The 19,835-nt window shown below is 42.3% G+C and overlaps 2 long non-coding RNA genes across 3 annotated transcripts in view; one reads left to right on the forward strand and one right to left on the reverse strand.

Annotated features, from left to right (window-relative positions):
* LOC111925742 (uncharacterized) overlaps positions 1-19,576 on the reverse strand; it is a 54,153-nt gene extending 34,577 nt beyond the window's left edge. For both annotated transcript variants that reach the window (XR_002862428.2, XR_015283021.1), the window contains exons 1-3: positions 18,467-19,576; positions 15,315-15,452; positions 959-1,087 (exon numbers count right to left, since the gene is read on the reverse strand). This is a non-coding gene — a long non-coding RNA (uncharacterized LOC111925742). The remainder of the gene's footprint in view (positions 1-958; positions 1,088-15,314; positions 15,453-18,466) is intronic.
* LOC111925741 (uncharacterized) overlaps positions 1-19,835 on the forward strand; it is a 29,390-nt gene that overhangs the window by 4,808 nt on the left and 4,747 nt on the right. Inside the window, exons 2-3 of the long non-coding RNA XR_002862424.2 lie at positions 15,894-16,093; positions 19,372-19,484. This is a non-coding gene — a long non-coding RNA (uncharacterized LOC111925741). The remainder of the gene's footprint in view (positions 1-15,893; positions 16,094-19,371; positions 19,485-19,835) is intronic.

The following is a 19,835-nucleotide window of genomic DNA, read 5'->3' on the forward strand; positions in this document are numbered from 1 at the left end:
TCTGGGAAGCTGACCACTGTGCTTCAATTTATTAAGCCCTCCACATGAAGATATCAATTGCCTCCTGGCAACAGGAGCATTCATTATATGTCTTTGGGGGACAGGCTCTTTCAAGAAAATTTTCAGAGTGAGGGACGCCACTTGCTGTTATCTCTTTAGAAAGGAGGACACCTTTTACCCTTTCTTTCATCAAAATTATTCAAAGGCAGAAATACTGACATTTCTGTCAAAATGGTTGCTCACCAAGAGGTGAAGAGGCAGTTTTAGAAATGACGTGTACAACAGTTGTAACATGGCTTTTCAGAGCTTTTCAAGTCTCTTGAAGGGGAAAAGCATATATGCATGACTCTGTGCCTCTGATAGTTTGTGGGTTTGGCTGTGAGATTTGCTTGAAGCCCTGATGAAGCCCAGACTCCCAGATCCCAGGGGCATGCTCACTGGTTTCTCCATTCAGTCATTTGTTTGAATGAAGGAAAACAGCAAACTTAGTCTTAGCCATTATTTTAAAGAAATGAACAGGGGTGTGTGGGATATTATTAGCGGACTAGGCTAATTCATAGGCAAGCATTCTCTTGATGCAAATCTGTTAGTGCCAAGAGGGTCCAATCATTGCAGAGCTCAAAAAATGCATGTAAATGACTGTAAATTATAAACCATAATTTTTTTAAGAATATACATGGTAAAATTGACTCTAATTAAAGGACACTTTAATTTCTGGGCACCCAGACACAGAATGAGGAATTGATGAGCAGAAAGGAGTCAGGTCAGTAAAATGATCTGACACTGCATCTGAAGAACTTGTAACCCAGATATGGAGTTCATAAAAAAAGCTTAAATATAAAGTGAGAAAGCGGAGACAGAAAATGCCCTGGCAGACATTAATTTTTGAAGCCACAAGACTGCTTGTGCCAACACTTTAGGTCCCACTCCTTTAGAGCTCTTTGCACATAAAACCTACCTCACAGCTGCCTCGATTGTCCCCTTACTTCCCTGATCTCTTCTGAGAAATCCCCAGGATGTCAGACAATAAGCAGATCCTGTCTGTTCAGGGTGTTAGTCAGCTGCTGGTTTCCCCACTCTTGTTCAGCTTGTAATCAAATTTAAAGAGAAGTCAAGGTTATTATAATGAACGATATCAGGGAGACAACAAAGGTAAATTGTAACAAACCCATGCTTTTAGCATGCCCAATACCAAAAGTTTTTTCTCATAGCATGTTCCTACAGCATTGAGCAGGATGCTGCCTGAGATGAGCACAGGATATTCTGCTAAGGAGGCTGTGGTAGTGGGTAGCAGCAAAAGAGAGGCTGGAGAACCAACAGAAAGGAAACTATTCCTTCTTGGAAGCAATACAGCGTGGCAGAGACCACGAGCGCAGAGTGGGCACCACCACGGGGCAGATGAAGAAATATCTGGGTGGACAACAAGAACTGCCTATAGCAGGAGGCAAAAGTCTGGGCTTGTAGAAGAAAGGAGACTTTCTGAAGAATCTAGAGAGGACCATAAGAAATTCATTGATCTTGAGAAAAAAAGGTGCTGGACAGAGTGAAGAGTGAGGAAACTTCTATTAACCCATTATGCTTTCAAGACTTTTATTTAATTTGTCTTGCCCATCAGTATCTTGGTTTGTTCCACTGCTCTGTTCTTTGTGTGGTTCAGCTTATTTCAGAGGGTTGTTTTCTTTATTTGTTCACATCTGTGTAACAAAGCACAGCTTTGGATCTTGGATACCTTTCTTCTCTATTAATATGCTTGCTTTAAAGGAAATGAGAGGTGCGTCCTTCTGAAAGTGGCAGCTATTTTGTTGGGCCAACCCAATGATACAACTGATAGAACCAAAAATAAAGCCAAATTGAACTGACTTTGCAAGGCTGTACACCAAAGAGCATGTAGTTTACAGATGAGTAAAGCTTTTCAGCAGCTTGCCACTATGAGTTAACCCAGTAATATACCAAATCTTGAAATACCTGCCCTTTCAGGCAGCCTTTTCATACCAGCCTTTTCAGGCTGCTTTAAACAGCAGATAACTGGGAAAAAAAAGTAAGATGGGATGAGGTGTCCATTCATGCATTCTTGGAAGGGATCAGTCCATGGGTATTAAGTCAAAGGCCACATGTGTGATGGTACAGTGAAAGTGATTTTTTAAGACAAAATATGGGCTTAGATACCTTGCTGACCACCCATTTGTGGTTAAGTGAAAGGACATACATCACTGGAAAATATTAATAGCTAGTCCTCAGGGAAAAACAGTGGAATACAGTCAGCATTAATCACATCCCTGACTCTATCTTAGAAGCCAAGAAGAGGTCATTTTTTTTTCCATCAGGAACATCTTGGTACTTAAAAGAAAAAAACGGATTCACACTTAAAGGTTTCTGTGGTGTAACCATAGAGATGTGTTAATGTAATAATCACACACAGCCATGTAGGGGCTTGTGCTGTTTTGTGCAAAGGGGGTTAGCAAAGTCCAGCCTTTCTCTACACAAATTCACCTCTTCATAAGTAAAAATAAGGAAATATGTAAGTTTTATGAAAGCAAAGATTTCATTAAAATTTAATGAACTTAGTTCCCCTAATTATTTTCTCTGTGGTCTGAAATTGTGACACAGCCTCCACATAGTGCAAATAAGCGCACCCAGGGTGGCTCTGGGGATTTGCTCCTGCTAAGAAACCAGTCCATCACTTCCTCAAGGCTCTGACATTTTGAGGACCGTGTTACGACACAGAACAGCAATTCTGAAATGCCAGAGCAATCCCACTTTATCACCACATAATCCTGCTGAGTAAAATAACAAAGCTCAGTTTCTATGTGCAGTGTACATTTCAGCATGCAAGTTTATTTTTCTGCAATGACAGTTTTCTTCCTCTAATTTCTCCAGGAGTTACTAAGGGCCTCAGATGATACTGGTTTAGCAACTGATTTGTTATAGTTTCTGGAAAATCAAAATTCATTACAATAATCAGGTTCTTTGATATTCTGTAGAGCACTGCTCTTAGGTGTGGTGTGGAACCACGAATACAGATATTCTTAGTGTCCAGTAGCTTTAAAATCTTGTGAGATATCTTAGTGGACAACTCATCATCTCTGCTGATGTGTGCACACGTACTGTTAACATTATACTGAGCAGGCATAGTAAAACCCACCAGAACATGCTATTTTCTCTATCTGTAAGAAGTGAGCCCACCTCTGTGGGAATCCATCCCCAGCACAGTATGGATACACATGGTAGTTGCAAAGCCACAACTCTAAACTCACCTAAACAAAGCCAGAGATGATCTAATTTATTGCTGGTGACAGTCCTGCTTTGAGTTGCTATAGGTAGCCCCTAGCAGCCCTCTAGCAGTTAACAGGAAAAAAAATTCTACTGGACTTGAAATGAATGGGGAATCTTTGGGGAGAGGGGTGGGAGTAGCTTAAGATATAAAAAATTACACAAACATTTCCAATTTGACCAGGAATTAATCCCCTCTAATATTGAAAACATGTTTCGTTTTCAGCTTGCTGATGCATTCAAAAGCATTATTTCTCTAAAAAGTGAGAAGACAATTGCCTGCCTGAGAATAAAAATGTATTGTGATACCTTTAGCTGGTTTCCATTCTGCGTATCCACAATATTCTTTTGAGTTTGTGATTGCTGATATACACGATGTTAACAAAATGTTATCTTGTTTTTGTGCTACTGAAAGGGTTGCTAGCTGTTTCTTTCCTGAACTGTGGCACAACAATATACTTATTGTGCTCACTGGCAGGCAAATCTCTGACTGCTTCCGTCTTCCTATTGGCAGAGCTGTATTTCAGCACTGCTCAGAATTGCACTGATGGTACTGAGCTCTGTGTCTGGACCTGTTCAGCAAAGGGCAGCAAGTGAGAGGTCTACAAAAGATGTCTTTTGAGGAACAGCCGAGGGAGATGGGGTTGGTTAGTTTCAAGTAGAAGAGTTTCATGGGAACCTCATTGCTCTCTGCCACTCCCTGAAAGAAGGTTTTTGGAGCCAGTCTCCTCAGCCATGCCTGCAGTGACAGGACAAGCAGGAATGGCCCTAAACTGAGAAGCTTAGGTCTGTTCAGATTTGGTATTAAAAAAATATTTTTCACTGTTAGGATGGCCAGGCATAGGAATAGGTTGTCCACGATGGTGGTGGAGCTCTTCAAGAGGCATCTGGATCTGGTGCTGGCTGTTGTAGTTTACCCCTGTAACTAGAGGTTAGAGTGGCAGTGCCAAGTGGATGGTTGGACCAGACAATCCTAAAGGTCTCTTTCTGTCTTGGTGGTTCTATGACCCTATGTAGGCAAAACTGCACTTCTACCTGGTTCCAACTTGCCTGCCCTGGCAGTTGCTGCAACATGACTCTGAAGCTTGCTTGATTACCCATCAGCATTTCAGAATGAGGAAAATACGGACAATTTTCCAGAGACCAAGAATATACCCTACACAGGGGTCTGCTGCGTTTGTCCTCTCTAAGCCATATTGCTATGTTCTCTCCAGAAACTTCATTTAAGCAAAGCAACTCTCATAAAAGGTAGGGAACAGTCAGAGCTCTGACTGAGCTGCAGGTGAACATGCTCCCAACAGCTAGGAGCAATAAAGAAAATCCTCTTGAGTGCTCAACCAGGGAATTAATTATTCCAAGCTGTATTTTCACAAAGGTGTTTAGACTCCTTATAGTGGCATCTGAAGGACGGAAAAACAGAGAACTTGCTTCAAACATAGACATATTTGGGGACTTTGTGCCATCATATTGTTTCAAGACAACTGTTTGACAAATGAGAGCATGGTGAGTGCTAAACAAAGGTGATCTGTTCAAATAATGTCACAGCCCAAAAGAAAATACCACTATCAGAACTAGTCAAGTGTGCGTCCATCACGACTAATAGCTGGTGTCAGTCCCCCCTGAGTGACAAGCCCTGTGCTCTGGGGCAGGTGGAGCCCAGCAGGGCTGTGCTGGCAGCACACCAGCTGGGACCCTCCAGCTGGCCAGGGGCTGCCACGGCCCCAGGGCTGCGCATGGGGAGCCATAGGAGCAGGGCTGGGCAACTCACAGTTCTGGTGAGGAGACAGATAAAGCACCCTGGAAAATGTAGGTCACAAGCCAACACTAAAGTAACACGAGGATCCAGTTCATTTACTGCTTGACAGCTGTAATGGGTGGGGTTAGGGAAGAATAAATCTACGGGTCCCTGAAGAACTCGCACTGCTGCTGTCTGCAACAGCATGGATGGATCAACAAACCTACGAGTATTAATGGCATTGCAATTCTCTTAATTTTCATTTAAAACCCCCAAAACTATCAATCAAAGAAGAAAACCAAAGGTCAAACCTTAGCTGAAAAAGACCCAGCGGAGAATTGAGAACTTCCCTCCTTTTCTTGGTTTAAATCATGCCCAGTTCAAGTTATATGAGCCCACATATCTTGAATCTCTAAGGACTTTGTTGTGGTTAACAGGAAAGTAGGAAGTGATTCCTACTAGTGTCAGTGATTTCTTTTTCAATTATGAAATAAAGGGTAAATGACTATGAGTGACTTGTACAGAGAATATGTGATATCTTTTCTCCTTGTCCTAACTACTGCCCCTGTAATCACATAAGTAATTGAGAAGAGACTGTTCCAGCCTTTATAATTTCCCTTCAAGACACTTAGAAAGGATGGGAATTCATTCTGTTCCATTTACAGCCAAACTTTGCAATTCTGAAATTTCCTATCCCAGAAAATCAGATTTATGAGGTAAAACAACCATAGGGGGAATGTGAGCCTGATGGAGGAAGAAGGCTGATTAGGTTATTGGTGTGTCCACAATAATAAGCATGTTTAAACTGGAACTGGAAAATGGCAATATCCACAACAGGCCTCAGTGATCAGACCCTCTAGTGTGAAAGTGGAAAGAAGGGAAAAAGGTAAATCCAAAGAAGGAACATGGTAGAAATAATGCAGAGCAACAAAAATGGGAAGAAAATTGCTGCAGTAAAAAGCCAGCAATGAGCTGCACGTTTTCCCATGTATCAGGGATCAGTCAATCCACCTCATGGTTTGTTCTTACACCCTTCTTAACTGCACAGGGTGCCTGTTCAGTGTATTACAAAATGGGATGTGTTTTTGTATTTTAGCTGAGTTTTTCAAGTTCAAACCACCTTTAAAGTGCATTAGCAATCCTGTAACACCTGACAAAGAGGAAAGGCTGGGTACAGTTCTTCCTCCCCAATACACCCAGTCTTCTGCACCATGCTCTTTGCCCCCAGAAAAGACATGGTAAGAAAAAGACATTCTAATCTTTACAGACCATTCACTTCAATGGGCCTTGGATTGCTTGAGCCCTCTACTTTTGTATTCTAAAGAAACCGAGAGAAAGCTCATGAAGATCAGAGGCAGCTGAATGCCTTTATGAATAAAATAGCTTGAAAGGTAGGGCTTAACCCAGCAAAAGAGAGAAAAATTCACAGTTCACCTACTCTATCCACTCATAGATTTGTAATTTTGACACTTGCGATAAAACTAAAAGAAAAAATGCTAAAATTACATGGGGAATGGAGGAGGGTCAGGAGTCTAAACTAAAAGCCTGAAAATAATAATTTCAGGACTTCAATTGTCCCTACAGATTTCCTCTAAAGACTGACAGCATGTGGCACTATCTTACTCTAATTTTCTCCAAAGGGAAAATGTGACACTGTATTAACATTGAATTAATCAGAGGACCTAAATATATCTGTATGCACAACATATCTGTATCTCCCTATCTCTGAAAACTTTCTACCCTAACTGAGCACCAGCTGGAAGAGAAATTCTTGCAATGGAGCCCTTTCTGTTTAATCCCTTAATCTTCTCAACAGTAGGGATTCTCTCTTAAACCCGACTGGAAAGTAACATCTGCACTGTTGAAAGAGAGAAAGCACCAGAAGGCAAGCCACGGAGGTCTCAGCTCCCTCTCTCCCACTCAGTAGTTTTCTCTTGAAGATGCCTGTTTAAGGACAGTTTACATTTAATGGAAATGACACAGATCAGGCAGAACCCTGGAGGTTTAAATATTTTCTATTTCTGAGCAGTTATGTCTCCCCATTCTTATGCTGTGGCAAGGGCAGGAGAACTTTAAATTACAAGAAGCCCACAGAGATGGATTAACCTGCAGAGACTGATTAACCTGTAAGTGTTGTTATGCCCTGAAAGTTACTACCTTTCCTCCCTTCAACCATCCTTCTTATTATTCATGGTTCGTATTTTGACAGCATAGACCACAGTGATGTTCCTGTCTGTAACATGTCTTGACTGTCAGTCCTGGGGCTTTATTATGGTTTTCAATGTCTCTTTTAGAGTTGAGGTTAAGCAAAATGGTAGCACAGATTAGTTGAGGGGCTGCCTCCCAAATGCTAGGTCACAATTTCATGGGTCTCCTGGTTAACGCAGCCTTACAAAATCCCATGAAAAGTCAGGCACAGCACTCACCGTCTGCCTATGTCTTCTTACAATCTAATAGGAAGGGGAAAACATCCCTCTCTAATTAGAACAAAATGTGGAATACATATTAACATATAGAATTCCTATGTATAATGCCCTCAAAATCTCAGACCACTCTGAACTCTGGTGACCAGATGGGTCACTAATGTAACTCACTTCATTCTGTTCTCCCTTTGAATATCTGTCTTGTTTCTCCTCTGCCCCTTTCCCCTCCTTTTTAAATTCTCACAATGCTGCAGTACAAGTATCTGTTGCAGAAAGGAGAGGTGATGGTAGCTAGCCTTATGTTGTTAGCCTGGCCTGTTTCTGAAACAGCACTCACAGAAAATTAAAGCAAACTTTTTATCAATGGCCAAGAAAATCTTCACAGAAATTCTTCACACTTACTTTTTTAGTAATCCCTCAGCTTTATAACAGTAATCACTTGCTCGAGAGAACAGAGCCTGACCCATGCCATATCTTAGGTTAAAAGCTTCTTTTTTGAAAAAATACCAAATTGTGAGCCCAAATCAAGCATACTCTGAAAAGGGCAAGTGCAAATAAGAGTGCACCTTTTTGGTCTTCCATCTGAAGTCTGTAATTTATCATAGGTTGCATTGGATATTGTGAGTTCTGGTGATGATTAAACACAAAGAATGCTCTAGTTTAGCTTTCTGGGCTCAGAATCTGTGACTTGTTTAATGGTTGCAGAAAAACTGGCATGCAGGCTCAGAGCTTCCTTCAGTCTCGACTGGAAGCTTCTGGCTCCTCACCAGGGTGAGGCCTGCCCAGGAACCATTGAATTTCTGAGCTGTGACACCACAGAAAAGGTCCCCAGGTGAGACATTTAGATGGCACTGCAGTGGTGGTCCAGAAAGATATTCAAGGGACTGGGGACCTAAGTTTACAAGCAGCTCTGAAGCCCTGTGAACCTATGTAGGGCATCATGCCTGTGGGTATTCTCTTTATTCAAGTGATGCTGGTAGTAGGAAACACCAGCACAATTGAGCACACAACACTTTCTAGGTTGTCTGTGTCCAAAACAGACTAGAGACTTGAGGGAGACCTCTCCTCTCTCTTCCAGCTGGATCCATCACACAGAAGACATGAGAGTATCTCAGACTTTCATAGAATCTTAATAAAATATACAACTAATAACATAAAGATAGGTAAATTATTTAAATGGGGAAAGTTTATGTAGAGTGATTGATGAAAATCAAAAAAGATGAACTAGAAAGGCTGGTAAACAACCTTCCTTCTATCCACTGGGTCCTGGAAACATAGGCACATTCCTCCAGTCCTTGTTCAACTTTCAGTGCCTTCCTGAGACAAAAGAAGACACCCCTCTAAGGCTTGGCAGTAAGCCTGCTTTCCTGTCAGGCCTCCTTCTTCTCTAACATACTTCTCAGTCTCTTCCTTGCTCATTGCCCCTTTTTCCCACTGCCCACCCCACCCTTAATTTGGGAAAGCTGTACCCACTCCCATCTTTGCTTAGGGAAAAAGAAATCCTCCTCCTTTCACCTTCTCCCCCAAGGTTTTCTCATGACCCAGAAGGCAGCAGTGAGGACTGTCTTACTCTCATAACCTCTGCAACATGATGTACAATACACAATAGTGGGACAGAAATAAATTAGAGAAGGAATACTTATATTCCAAGGTTGTGGTATACTCTGCTGGTTTTATGTCTGCAGTGATTCTGCTGGGGCCCTTTAGAAAGCCAGAGTTAATGCAATAGTCTACAGTAACAGAGCACAATTAGTGAAGGCTCCTGGAAGCATGCAAAGCAGGAAAATCGATCTTTGCAAACCTTGGCCTTAGCCTGGAAAGAAGTGGTTTATGATCATGGTGCTTTTTGACCTGTCAGCATCATGGCAGTGTATTACAAAGGCTGGTGCTGTTCCTCCCTGAAGCTGCACTGGAAACAAAAGGGGATTAAGGGGAGGAGGGCACTGCGCTGCCTCCTCAGCTACCCAAATGCAAAAATAGATACATTGCATGGCCAAGAAGAGTTTGTAATGTAACAGCTTAGTACTGTTATTAACACACCAGCACAGCAAGAATCCCCATGCTGTTGCATTCAGAAGGTCAGGTGCCTCCCCTCACTGTATCTTTACTGGGAGGCTCAGTGGTGAGCACTGATTCATGGTCAGCATCTTTTCATTTCTGCCCTGACCCAGATTCTGAGCTTTTGCTCCAAACTGGCATGACACTGCAGGGATCAGAGGCCATTTGCTCTATTGTTGGCAGCTAGGTACAAGACTGTCCAGGGAGATGTGGAGGGGAGGTGTTGCAAAAAGACTCAAAAATAGATACCTTTACCTGGGAAATCCTAAAACACCACTGTGCAATTAGGTGATGCCAGGGATATGCCATACACTGCCCTTAGGAGTCAACATCCCTGCTTTGCTGAGGGCTTCAGTGGAACAGCAGTTGGGTGGTGATGTAAGCACACAAACCTCTCATTCCAGTTCTCTTGATCCCAGTGCTTTGAATTGGAGATTCAGGCTGAGCATACAAAAGAACACACTGTGCGAATATGTTTGTTTGGTTGGTTGGTTCTTTCTTTCCTTCTTTCTTTCTCTCTCTTCCTTTTCTTTCTTTTCTTTTCTTTTCTTTTCTTTTCTTTTCTTTTCTTTTCTTTTCTTTTCTTTTCTTTTCTTTTCTTTTCTTTTCTTTTCTTTTCTTTTCTTTTCTTTTCTTTTCTTTTCTTTTCTCTTTTCTTTTCTTTTCTTTTCTTTTCTTTTCTTTTCTTTTCTTTTCTTTTCTTTTCTCCTTTCCTTTCCTTTCCTTTCCTTTCCTTTCCTTTCCTTTCCTTTCCTTTCCTTTCCTTTCCTTTCCTTTCCTTTCCTTTCCTTTCCTTTCCTTTCCTTTCCTTTCCTTTCCTTTCCTTTCCTTTCCTTTCCTTTCCTTTCCTTTCCTTTCCTTTCCTTTCCTTTCCTTTCCTTTCCTTTCCTTTCCTTTCCTTTCCTTTCCTTTTCCTTTCCTTTCCTTTCCTTTCCTTTCCTTTCCTTTCCTTTCCTTTCCTTTCCTTTCCTTTCCTTTCCTTTCCTTTCCTTTCCTTTCCTTTCCTTTCCTTTCCTTTCCTTTCCTTTCCTTTCCTTTCCTTTCCTTTCCTTTCCTTTCCTTTCCTTTCCTTTCCTTTCCTTTCCTTTCCTTTCCTTTCCTTTCCTTTCCTTTCCTTTCCTTTCCTTTCCTTTCCTTTCCTTTCCTTTCCTTTCCTTTCCTTTCCTTTCCTTTCCTTTCCTTTCCTTTCCTTTCCTTTCCTTTCCTTTCCTTTCCTTTCCTTTCCTTTCCTTTCCTTTCCTTTCCTTTCCTTTCCTTTCCTTTCCTTTCCTTTCCTTTCCTTTCCTTTCCTTTCCTTTCCTTTCCTTTCCTTCTTTTCTTTTCTTTTCTTTTCTTTTCTTTTCTTTTCTTTTCTTTTCTTTTCTTTTCTTTTCTTTTCTTTTCTTTTCTTTTCTTTTCTTTTCTTTTCTTTTCTTTTCTTTTCTTTTCTTTTCTTTTCTTTTCTTTTCTTTTCTTTTCTTTTCTTTTCTTTTCTTTTCTTTTCTTTTCTTTTCTTTTCTTTTCTTTTCTTTCTCTTATCAAAATCTCTGCAAGTGTGCTGAGAAGGGGCGGGAGGGTGTCTGCTGCAGATTATTACTGAGACCACTTGTGACACTTTCTCATTAGCCTGTGTAATGGGAAGCCAATCTGCTGCTCAGGAAGCAGCACTGCAAATTATTTTCAGCCACAGATGATGCAGCCTGGCTTTGAGCTGCTTGGGCCTTGTTGTAACAGAAGCACCAACAATATTCATTTAATGTGCGTTGACCTTTCCCTGACCTGGGAGACAGAGACAGATCCTGCTCTGGCCTCTTTCTATCACCATGCCTTTTTCTGTAAAGATTTTGCTTAGCAAACTACCAGGAGGAAAATACTAAATGCTGTCTGCAAAAATGTGCAAAGTTTGTTTGGCTTCAGTACAGCTCGGGGAGAGAAACAAACTCATTCATCTCTCCCCTCCTGCAGCCATGCTGAGGACACATGGCAACTTTTGAACCTTAAAGAACAGTGATATGGAGTGAGCACAAAGGAGTAATCTGGACAAAGGGTGCCCCTAGGGCATTAAAAATAACTACTCCCCACACCTTCTGTTGCTGCAGTAAGCTCACACCACTTGTCACTCAGCAGGAGATCTGTATCAAACAGGATGAAACTGGGGATGACAGGAAGTTCCTGAATATAGATAAATCCATCAAGTCCATGCTTTGGACATGAAACTCTGAACCACTGCTGACTACTAAAATTATATCACTTCAATATGCAGTTATAGGGGCACAAGCTTTTCATTTTCTGTGACAGCAGAAGAGAGACTGGGGATGCCCTGACCCCAAAGCTTAATGTACTACACAGTAGCAGGCCAGCACAGCCATAGGACCAATTGCCCCAAAATTTGAGCACCCACAACAGAGGCATAAATGAGGAGAAGGGGAAACATGAGACAGATGTGGAAGGGCATGAATAAAACATCTCTTTCTTGAAAATCAACCTGAGCTTAAGGGAAGAGATCATGAAGAAGCAGAATACAAAATAGGAGATTACTGATTGGTCAAAAGCCTAAGACTTCATACTTGAGTTGGATGAGCCTTTACTGGCAACACTACACAACCATCACTTGTATGCCCAACTCAGTCAACCATGACTCAAGACCTGATCACAGAATCACAGAATCATTAGGGTTGGAAGGAATCTCTGGAGATTATCCAGTTCAATATCTGTGCCAAGGTAGGGTCACCTAGAGCTGGCTATACTGGAACACATAAAAGTAGATTTGGAATATCTCCAGAGAGGGAGATCCAAGACCTCCCTGGGCAGCCTGTTCCAGGGTTCTGCTGCCCTCAATGTAAAAAAAGTTCTTCCTCATGTTGAGATGGTACTTCTTGTGTTTTAATTTATGGCCACTGCTCCTCATCCTGTCATTGGGCACCGCTGAAAAGAGTCTGGCACCCTCCTCCTGACACCAGCTTTAAGTTGTTTGTAAGAATTGATGAGTGCCCCTCTCAGTCTTCTCTTCTCCAGACTAAACAGGCCCAACTTCCTCAGGCTCTCCTCAGAGAGATGTTCCAGATCCCCATATCATTTGTATGGCCTCCACTGGACCCTTTCCAGTATCTCCTTGTACTGAGTAGTTTTCTTGTGCTGGGGAGTCCAGAGCTGGACACAGCACTCCAGATGGGGCCTCACCAGGGATGAGTAGAGAGGCAGGGTCACCTCCCTTGACCTGCTGGCCACATTCCTCCTGATGCACCCCAGGGTCCCACTGGCCCTCCTGGCTGTGAGGGCACACTGCCAGCTCATGGTCAACTTATCATCCATCAAGACTCCAAGGTCCTTCTCAGCAGAGCTGCTCTCCAGCAGGTCAGCCCCCAGCCTCTACAGGTACTTGGGGTTATTCCTCCACAGGTACAGGATCCTACACTTGCCCTTGTTGAACCTTATTAGGTTTCTCTCCACTCAGCTCTCCAGCCTATTAAGATCCCACTGAATGGCAGCACACACTTTTGGTGTGTATCTAATGGCATACTTTTATACCATCTGCTACCTGAAGGTAATTTTTGATCTATTTATTCCCACTCCATCTTGTTTTCTGCCTCCTTGATTTACAGATTACTCTGAAAGCTGAGAAAAACATACTGAAGTTTCAGTTGCCTCCTTGGAGGAAGGTCTTTATATTTCCTTCTTGGCCTTTCTTGTTCTCTGGTTTATGGATTGCTGACGTACTCGTGTGGCCTTTGTTTTGACCTCTGCACTATATGTCAGGGCTTGAGAGAGCTCATCCAAGGAGCAAATGGGCATTTGTCAGAAATATGTATGCAAAGACAGAGCAGTGATGTCTCAGAGAGCCTGTCCTGGATGCAGAAGGGTTGTGCCACATTAAACTGTTCTGACATCAGCTGTCACTTTGGCCAATCACATAAGCAAGTGTTGGTCTGGTGCCCACTCCAAAGAAGCTGTGACAAAAGAGCTCACTTTTTGAAAATGCTGGCTGATTAACTGCAGTGCTATGAATTCTTCCTCTAACATGTTTGCACAAACTGTGAGGCTTAGAAGGGATAAAGGTTCCATTCCAGCTATTTATCCTGTGTAGAATCAGAAACCCAAAAAGATACAGCTAAATGAATTTCTGGCAATAGAAAAGCAGTTTTTACAAATTGCAGAGCCACGGGACAAAGCCTTGCTGCCGAGAAAAGCCAAGAAGGAACAATACTAGAGCAAATTGTAACTACCTGCTAACCCTGGTACTTCTAAAGCTGACCGCTCATTGCTATTGTGGGCTGCTTATTTTTTTCAGCAATCTTGAATTTTTACATTTAATTAATAAAACCCATTAACTTCTGGGCTTGGTAGTTCTGATGTTTCTGGTATTTCTTCTCCAGTGTGCAGAAAGCACTCCCCCCCTCCCTCTCCTCCACTTTTGTAAAGGCTCCAAGTAGCTCAGATAATCTCTGCCCTTTGTTCCAAGATCCCCTTGTGGGTCCTTGCCCCGATTTAGGATCAATTTGAATATATCCTCTGACAAAATGGTTATACCCCATCTCAGCACACTCCTGCTCCATATTCTGCTAAGTTGATTACAGGGCTAATTGGACACAGGGAAAAGAGCAATTTAACTTCCCTGGAAGATGACAGCACTTAAATTCCCAGAGCCATTGAGAGTAGCTTTATGCAGGACCTAATTTTTCCACCTCACTTATCACAGGCAGCTTTCATGCACTGGAAGTTTTAGGGTAATATTTCTCATCAGAATAGAAACCAAGTGTTTGGAAGCACACTGCATCAGCCCAGGACATTAATTTGCTCATTCTCTAATCTGTGTTGAGGTGTGCCCCAAATGGCCCTTTTCCCCACTGGGAAACGTGAGAGGCAGCAGCATTACAGCTCCTACAAAAAATGATGCAGAGATGGAGTGAGCCTGCTGCTGTTCACTGAGGAGAGCTGAGGAGAATGGGATGAGAATGGGAAAAAAAAAAGGAAAGACTGAGCATTTGGAGAAAATTAAGCAGAGGAACAGAGACAAGAGGACAGAGGCCTCTCCTTCATTTGAGTTGCTCCTTCACATAAAGCTATGGCACCGAACAACTTTGGGAAAAGCTTTCTGGTCACCTGGCAAGAGGCTGCTGAAAAAGAGAGCTGAAGAGTGCTCTTGATATTCCTGCAGTTTTAAAATATTTCAAAGGAATTGTTTCCCCTTGCTATTCATCAGTGCTGGTTTCCCATGGGTGTGATAAGGAGGGGACCTCTTTTTAAAAGGTTTTAGCTGCTTGAGGGTCACCTCAAACACCACTCTGAAGACAATGACATGGGTAAACATTTCAGCCCCACCTATGCTCCAGCAGAAAGAACAGAAACCTTGCTGTTTTCCATGGTACCAAAGTGCTCCCTTGTGAAAATGACAGAGCCCATGTATTCAGACATCTCAGACTATCATGTGGCTTGAGCCCCACCACACATGTAAGCCCTGTTCACAGCCAGCCTTCTGTGATGGGTGTGGGGCTCTGTGCGGGGGACACACAGCCTCACCATAGGAAATGCAACCTGTTGTGCGACAGCATGTCACCCCCTTTCCCAAAAACAAAGCAGCTGGGAGAAAACATCTACCCCTAAATGTAGATTCATTAACACTCAGCACCAGGAAAGTCAAGGTCAAGGGTTAAAGCTTGCCTTTATTCATCACCACTTGATATGACCTTGGTGGGGCTTTTTGCAAAGGGCAGGGACAGTTGACGCCGTAATGAGCTGCTCTTCCCAGGAGACCCAGCACGATGAAACAGTACAGAACATCCACTTTCATCTATCAAGAATACAGGTTTGATTGGCAATAAGTTTCCCATTAAAAATACATGGGAACTTACCTCAGAGAGACAGAGAGAAGACCCCACAGGATAAAGTCTTTTCAGCCAGCTTTTAATGAAGACAATCATAACCATGTATTTGAGGCTTTCCTTCTTCATTTATCTCCAAAGAAAACAGGTTTGTTTCAGGGGACAAAACTAGAATGAAAAAATAAATTCACAACTGTTGTATTTTAACTGAGTCAATTACATTTTGAAATCTGAATGACTGGGGTTTTAATACAACTAAGACGGTTCATAAAAATATTAGCTCACATCAATGTGTAATAGCTACTTTTCAGTATTAAATGGTTTTTAAAATCTGGGGCAATTAATAGTTTCTAAAGAAACAAGAAAAGTACAACTTGGGTGGTCACTGAGACTATTCATTTTAATGAATTAGCCAATATATTGGGTCATACAAGGAAGGATCTAATGCTGTTTTATTCTGAGGACCTATTGAGGCATTCATTCATCTCTTGATCGAGACTGGATGCCACAAGTTTTGTCATTTGTTTGAACTTTTTTCCCAAATATGGTAAACAAGGTGCTCTTCAGTGCTCTCCTTCACTATTTCCTGTTCTCTCCCTCCCTCTCCAGGCATGGAGACCCTGCATCAGTTTGCTCAGCAGATTTGTGGACTTTACCCAGTGGACTATGGAGTTTGTTCGACCTATCTGTATTTCTGGATTGAACTCCAATCTCATATTCATAATTGATGTATCTTGAAAATATCCTCTTCTGCTCAACTGGCTCTCTGTTACTACTGACACTGACACAGGGCCATTATTTTTATGCAGGTAAGGACGGGGAAGAAGGCCACTCAGTCACAAATCCAGACTGGAATGATGCCAAAAATTACTGGTGTTTCATGTGGAATAAAAGCAGAAAGACAGTGCACATAAACCAGTTTACACCCCTGTCTGCTAGCAGATCTAATCCATCAGGATTAAACTGTTCTCATCTATGAACATTTTACTTTCTGTGCAGTACAGCATCTTCTGAGGTCCTGAGGTGAAGTTAGGGGTGCAGATGGAGTTCAAGCATTATTCTTAGAAAAGAGAGATGCTTTGGAGTACTCAGATCATGATACCTTTAAAGGTGCCCAACGGGTTCAGAGCAGACACTGTAAAGAATACCTCTTTTAAAATGGTCTCCAGCTGGGAGTCAGAAGACAAATGAACCGTAGTCACCAGCACTTTTTTAAAACTTTGGTCTTGGTTTAAAGAGCTGAACTGTGAACATGGTACCACACGAGCCATAACAGCCTCATAAACTTAAAGCAGACCTGGACCTGCAACTCTCTTAGAATGGCCACGGACATTCTAATGGACACGGGGCCAGTCACTTCTCCACCCACCTCCAGCAGCAGCACTGGGGAAAACAGAGGCACAAACATCTGCCACACACACTCTCCCATCTCAGGAACATCACAGCAGATGGCATAAAAAACCCCATCAGATAGCACAGGCAAGAGCCCGTGGCCAACAAGGGACTACAGCAGCACTGAATCTTGGCTAACTCTAAAGCTGAGCAGATTGAGGTAAATGGCTCTTCTGTTCACTCTGCCTTGCACTCTGTCCTTCTAGGAAGTAGCCACAGTGAGCCACTATCATGGCACTTGGCTGTCTTCCACTCCATCCCCCCAGAAGCTGTAAGGAATTCACAGGAGAGTACCCTTTTTCGAAGTGCCCAGCCCTGCCAAGACAGGCTTTGGGTTCAAATGACTTTAATTTGCAAAATTCTCTGATTTCTCTCTGAGTGTATTCTGTGTCTTTTAGGCGAAGTGCCTCTCTTAGAGCAGTCTATTTTTTCTCAATATTGCATTTATAAGAGGAATTTCCTTACCCAGAACCAGCAGACATTCCCCCTGCTCCACACTTCCTTATCTTCCTCCCTGTCCCCATAAAACGATTATTTAAAAACAGGAAAAAATACTCTGGCAAACAATCTTCCTTCCACCCTCCCTGCTATCTGTTTAAATATCCTTGACTGCAAGACATTCAGTACAGAACAGTCATCAATTTTTAATTCATTTAATCTCTTGGTAACAGTGTTCTTGTGAACTGAAGGGCCCCTGAGGAAACTTCAGAGAAACCTCAGACACTGGATCCAGGAATGAAATTTTGAGGATAGAGTGGACTCTGTGACACTGTATGAGTTAATAGGGGAAAAAAAAAATATTTAAAACTGAGAACCTTTCACCCCTAGCCAAATCAAAACACATTGTAAGCCAGTGCTCTGTACCCTAACACAGCACAGATTGAAACAAGCAGCAGGGAGAGAATTCCCTGCGTCAGTGATGTTCATGATTCAGCAAACTTGGGAAGGAGCCCTCTGAGTAAACATGTGGGTTGTCTGCGCTCCTGGTCCTGCTCCTGCCTCTTCGTTCTTGTTCCAAGAAGCTCAGAGAACATCCTTATATGCTGTCAGTAATTGAATTCTGCCTGCTTAAATGCCCTGGAAGTCTCAAGAGAGGACAGTTTTTCTCCTTGATTCTGTAAATGTGGGGGAATCTCATACTGTATGTATCTGCATTGTTCTCCAATGGGGACAGTTCTTCTCTCCAAAGAAATGTCACTCAAAAATGGACAAAATGCTACCTGTGATTGTGATTATTAATTGGCTTTGCAGACATTTTAGAGTAGGGAGTAAGAGGATTCCGGGTTTTATTCAATCATGTCATATAATAGTAGCACTCACAGGCCTCAGATGTACTGGAGTATTGCATGAAGACAAGGAAAGAGCCAAACCCCATTCCCAGTTATTTTATCATCTCATGAAAGAAGTCAAAAATAACCTATAGCTCCAATTTTGTGGCAGCCAGAAATTATGCATTTTATCTGAACCCAAGTTTTATCTTCATGGCATGTATAAGAACTACATTTCTCTGAGGAGGCTTTTGGAAGAAGAAATAGGTTTGATCACACGCTGTATGATTCTGAACTTAATGCACACATACAGCCACATCAGCTCTACAGCACCCAAGCAGCACAAAGTGCACATGCACCCATAACTCCAGATATCCAAAGTGTCAGGGTACCACTGACTATCACAGAGAAATGCACTGCTAACAAGGGTGGCAGCAGAAAGAAGCTTAAAGCCTTCATGTACCCTCCTTGCCACCCTCAGGCTTCCTTCTCTGTTAAGATCCCTGCCCAGAATTTCCTTACCTGTAATAGTTTGCAACCCACTCTGTAGGGATGGGAATGGCCCAGTCCTGCTGAGCTTCTAGAGGCCAATGCTGAACAGCTACTTCAAGCAGACTCAGTTGTGAAGAGACTGTGACTGTTTACATTAAATCACACAATTCCCCATCCTTCCACGTGCACCTTAACGTAACAGGCAGGCTGCTACTGTAATGACAGGCAGCACAAGAACACAAGGCATTACACTTCAGAGCTACTCAATAAATGAGTATGTTTTCTGCAAGATTATGCCATGTATACGACATTTGGGGTCTGTTTTTCAAAAAATGGTGACTAGAAAATCGCAATGCAAAACATGGCCTCGATGTTAAGTGCTAAAGCCCTCTCCATGACACCCACGGCAGAACTGCAGCTCAGCCAGACACAGAGATGCTGGGACAATTTGCACAGTTACTATTTCTTGCAGAGACTTCCCCTATTTGTGATGTCTTTCTTTGCTCTGTTTACAAGCAGCAACCTCTGATTCTTTGCCTGTGTACCTCCTGTTCTCTTTCACACTATTAAGAACATTTTCTATTCTTCTGTCAGTGGAGAGTGCTGATGATAAGCACTGCAATATCTGGTCCCCTTTATTGAAAATGTTAATCCTTCCTTTTTGCAGGGTTTCTTTAGCCAGGGGTGTTAATACTTGGTTAATAGAATCAAGCTGCCTTTTTCTTCATCTCTTGTGTTGCATGTGTTTTAGGAAGGGATTTTTTTTTTTTGTCTTTTGGTCAGAATTTATTATAGTCTCTTATTATCTTTTATTTGTTTTTTTTTTCTTCTTTCCAGAGGGGCTGCTTTGACTTTTCCTTCTTTTTTTTTTTTTTTCCTGTGATTATGTTCTAACATTTAGCACCCAAAATTCTCATTGTTCTGTGTCTTTTCAGTTCCTGTAGTTTGTAAAGGGAACTTAAGAGTGTGTCCATCAAGGAAGAGTTACCTGTGTTCATAACCAAGAGGAGGACAGAGAGTTGAGAGTCTTCCCTCACTCACTGCAGAGGTAAGGCATTTTTTGGCATTCCACAAGCTTCCCTTCAACCTGAAGATCCTTTCAGCATTTGGATAGTTACTAGCACTAAATTTCACCACCCATTGCTCATAAGACATTTTTTTCCCATGGAGAGAGCATGATGTGAAGCATTGGTCACCTGCTGTACCTTCAGGAATCACAGATCCTGCCCCAGGGGAAAGGTGAGGTTGCCAAGATGCAAACCAGAGATGGCTGCAGAATGAAGAGCAGGTGACTCCAGTGGTATGATCAGGTAGCAGTTCAGTGAAAACGCCTCCTGTTTTGATGCGAAGAGCACAGACCCTATATCCCACAAATTGCTGTTGTGATGAATTTCCTTAA

The sequence above is a fragment of the Cyanistes caeruleus genome, chromosome 2 (genome assembly GCF_971803275.1).
Source record: "Cyanistes caeruleus chromosome 2, bCyaCae1.hap1.1, whole genome shotgun sequence".
Lineage (NCBI taxonomy): Eukaryota > Metazoa > Chordata > Aves > Passeriformes > Paridae > Cyanistes > Cyanistes caeruleus.